The sequence below is a fragment of the Sorghum bicolor genome, chromosome 8, assembly GCF_000003195.3.
Source record: "Sorghum bicolor cultivar BTx623 chromosome 8, Sorghum_bicolor_NCBIv3, whole genome shotgun sequence".
NCBI lineage: Eukaryota > Viridiplantae > Streptophyta > Magnoliopsida > Poales > Poaceae > Sorghum > Sorghum bicolor.
Genome location: NC_012877.2, coordinates 5,488,008 through 5,492,421, shown reverse-complemented (window position 1 = coordinate 5,492,421; position 4,414 = coordinate 5,488,008).

The window sequence follows — 4,414 nt, the reverse complement described above, 5'->3', positions numbered from 1 at the left end:
GAATAAAAACGAAAATATTACGATATTAAAATCCATTTTTTTATCTAAATAAGAACTAAACAAGGTACACGCTCTCTTTTCACTCGCTCGTCTTGTCCTCTGCTGACTGCTGACCAGTGACCACGGAACGGACGACATGGGTGCAGCGTGCAACACAACACAGCAATCAGTGTATCGCCAGTGGGTCCCACGAGGCTCCCTAAACCCAACCTTGTTTTTAATGCGGTCCGGTGTGGGCCAGGCTGGAGTTGACTGTCAGGAGACCCCCAATTCCCCACTTGCCTCTGCCTCATCGTCGGCGCCACTGGATAATTATTATTTTTCGTCCAAAAGTTTTGTTTAGCGCTATCCGGCCATGTTAATGCGCAGGTAAAAGACATTCCACGCGATCAGCTTGTTTAATTATTATTCAGTCATTCATCCGCATCATCATGCTTAGCTTACGCGCTTAATAATATACGTACTAGTACTCCTCACATCACAAAAAGAGCGCGGATATTCCTTTGGCACCATGCTCTCGCTTCATTTTTTTTTCTTTTGATATTGGTGCTGTTAGGATTGGAAAAGTGCACTTTATTTTCTTTATTTACATGCTTTATATGCGTGTGCGCTGTCAGTTAAAAATAAAATACTATAGTAAAAAAATATCCAGTGATCCTTGTTTTGACAGATGGGCTTGGTGCTACTCGAATAACTGTCGCTTTGAGTTGATGTGCCACAAGTTTAACTAGATTTATAAAAAAATACATACAATATCTATATCTTCAAATAAATTTATAGATTTAAAGGTCTTTCTCATAATACTAAGGGATTGTTTGGTTTATATGTATGAAATATTAAATATAAACTATTTACGAAAGTAAAAAACATAGTTAGAGAGTAATTTGATAGATGAATCTTTTAAACCTAATTAGTTTATGATAGGATAACAATTATCAAATAAGAGCGAAACTGGACGTGTTAAACTTTTTAACATCCCAAACTAAACATTCTCTAATTATATACTACAAGTAATAATATTTTTTAATACCTGTTTAGTTGAATTTGTTTCTTAAAAAAACGAGAACAACAGTTATTTTAGAATGGAGCAGAAAAAACTGGTGAAAACAGACAAGCTATAGTAGTACACGTACTCCTACTGTGCCTATATACTACTACGGTACTAGTACAGATTTTACAGTCTGGCTGTATAGTTGTACTATTACTGTACAGGAGATGAGACAGGAGAGAGAGGGTAGAGACTGTTGGGCGATGAGCTGTCAGCAGCATTAGATGCTCCCCGGTCTGACACCCCGCACCTGCACTGTCCCCCGCTCCGGACCAGGAACCACAGCCCCGCCCCGCCAGAACGGAGAGTGCCCGTGGCCGAGCCAGCCAGCCCGGACCGGACCGAAGTGTGTATGTGTTGGAATCCGCATGTGCTGAAGTAGTTTGAGATAGAATTTAGACCTTGTTTAGTTTTAAAAAATTTTGCAAAATAGGAATAGTAGTATTTTTGCTTATATTTGATAAATATTGTCTAATTATGGACTAACTAGGCTCAAAAGATTCGCCTCGTCAATTCCGACCAAACTGTGAAATTAGTTTTTATTTTCATCTATATTTAATACTCCATGCATACTCATCACATCGAATCTGAAAAATTTTGCAAAATTTTTGTAGAACTAAACAAGGCCTTAGTTCAAATTCGACTTCAACTACACCAATACATATGGATTAATATGAATGTGACTACATCTCAACAAGGCCTCAATCATAACTACCCATGGCCATCCATCCATCCATCCATCCATACTCTCGTCTCCTAGGTGAGGACGTGAGGTGCTGACTCTCCAGCCAGCCAGCCAGTTACGCACCAAATCACTCAACCAACCACTTTTCTATCTTCAATCTATCCACTCTCCCCGTTCTAAAATAATTATCGTTCATGTATAATAAGTTTCACTAAATTAACAGAGAATACATGTAAAAATTTTATCTCTAAATAAATTTATTAAAAAATTATGTTTAAAGATCTTTCTAATAATATTAATTATATATCATAAGTATTACTTCCTCCGGTCCGTTTTACGTGGCGTACACGCATATTTCAAGATTTAAATTATAAAAACTTTGACCATTAACTATTATAACACAAACTTTATATAACTAGATTTGTAAGGAATTATATTGGTCAATGATGATAAGTTTATAAGTATAAATGATATAATATAAAGTAAATGAATGGTCAAAATGTAGTCTAGGAGACCGTGTCAATTTTCCATATGTCAAATAAAATTAGGGATGAAAACGGTATGAATATTTTCCGACCGTATTCGAGACCGAATTCGTTTAGAGGGATTCAGATCAGTCCGTATCCGAGTCCGAATGTTCAACATCCGATACCGTATCCGTATCCGAATACTTAAATCGTATATTTATGATGTCGACATCCAATCGTATCTTATACGACATAATTGATATTATCCGTATTCGAATCCGAATTCGACCAGAAATACGAAAACAAATATGATATCGATGATATTCGTCCGTATCCGATCCGTTTTCATCCCTAAATAAAATGGACCAGAGTGAGTAATGTTTTCTTAATATATATTTAGTCAAAACTGTTTGTTAAGAAATGAAAACGAATAGTTATTTTAAGACGAATGAAATATCTATCGGCCTTGATCTCTTTTCTTTGTGACCAAGGTGGGTACATTCATGAACGGAACCGTCCTGCTACATACGTACTACATCAATTCTTCACAGATGGGGATATGGGAGAACGAACAAAGACAAAAAAAAAAAATGCAATACTCGGTACTCGGTGAAATACAGATGTAGGTAACGTGAGAGAGAAACGCAGAGGAAGAAAGAATTACAGAACGCGGCCAACTACCACCACCAGGACCCTTTTTCTTTTCAATGTAAAAAATGTGAGGAAAAACGAAAAAAAAAACAGCGGCATGAGGTGGCCGTGTCAACCCTCGTGAAAACGAAAACCACACATGCAGGAATTGTTTTACCGCCGCGGCGCCCGGCGGGGACGGACGTGACACACAGGTCGTGAGAAAAAAGCGACGGTCGGCATCGACGCCGCCACTGCAGCCGTGCTCTGCGGTGTGCAAATACACACGGCACATGTCGGTCCGCTACACATGTGAGAAACATTCCAAACACTGTCAAAATCCGGCACGATTCACTCTCATGCCTGGCCTGATGATGCGCTCGCCACCGCACTGCTGCAGTGCTTTGCTCTTTGACTCTTGGTCTCGTGCGAGATTACCAGCACGCTTACGAGTAATGCTGGCCACATCCAAGATCAGACTATCAGAGCACCAGTGCAGTAACCTCTGTGATTACACTATATACAAATATAGGCCTTGTTTAGTTCCGAAAAGTAAAAAATTTTCGGTACTGTAGCACTTTCGGCTGTTTGTGACAAATATTATTTAATCATAGACTATCTAGGATCAAAAGATTCGTCTCGTGATTTACAGCTAAACTGTGTAATTAGTTTTTTTTCGTCTATATTTAATGTTTCATGCATGTGCCACAAGATTCGATGTGATGGAGAATCTTAAAAACTTTTTGGTTTTCGGAGTGAACTAAACAAGTCCATAGTGTATGCTAGGATCTTGTTAACAAAAAAAAAGAAAAAGGAAGATCGCGTGTGGGGCTCGTGCAGCAGAGAGACAGGCAGAGAGGCTTTTGGCCGTGCCTGGCGCAAAAGGCTGGAAAGGAGTCAGGAGAGCCGGGCATTGTTTATAGTAAAAAAAAATTTAGATTTCTTGTCACATTAAATCTTAAGTGTATTAAATATAACTAAAAGAATTAATTGTACAATTTTACCTATAATTTGCTAGATGAAAATTTTAAAACTAGTTAGCCTATAATTGAATAATATTTGTAAAATACAAACAAAACTACTACAGTATTTATTTTGTAAAAAAAAATTGCAACTAAAAACAAGGCCCTAGCCAGGGTCGCTTCCCTGCTCATGATGCATGCATTCCCGAGGCCCCACGGGTGGCGGCCTACACCACACACCTTCTACTCTTTCCCGCCACCGGGCTCCCGCCTTCCCTTCCCTTCCCTCCAAAACAAATTAAAAAAGGACCCTGCGGAAAGCAGCAGCGCAGCACAAAAAGAGGGAAAAAGGCTCTTTTACCTTTTCTTTTCTTTTTTTTATTTATTTTATTTTACAGGAGAATTCCACTCTCAGTTATGGACGGTCTCGGGAAAATTCTGCCCTAGCAGGATAGCACCACCGCCGACTTTTGGGAGACCATCATGCTAAGAATATGCCTCACGCGTTTGATAACCCAACTTATGTATTATATTTGATTTGAGTGCTGTTGGCTCCAATCCAATTATTGTCTATATACTCCATTTCAGTTTTGTTGTCAACCGACTCTCTCTAACTTTAATA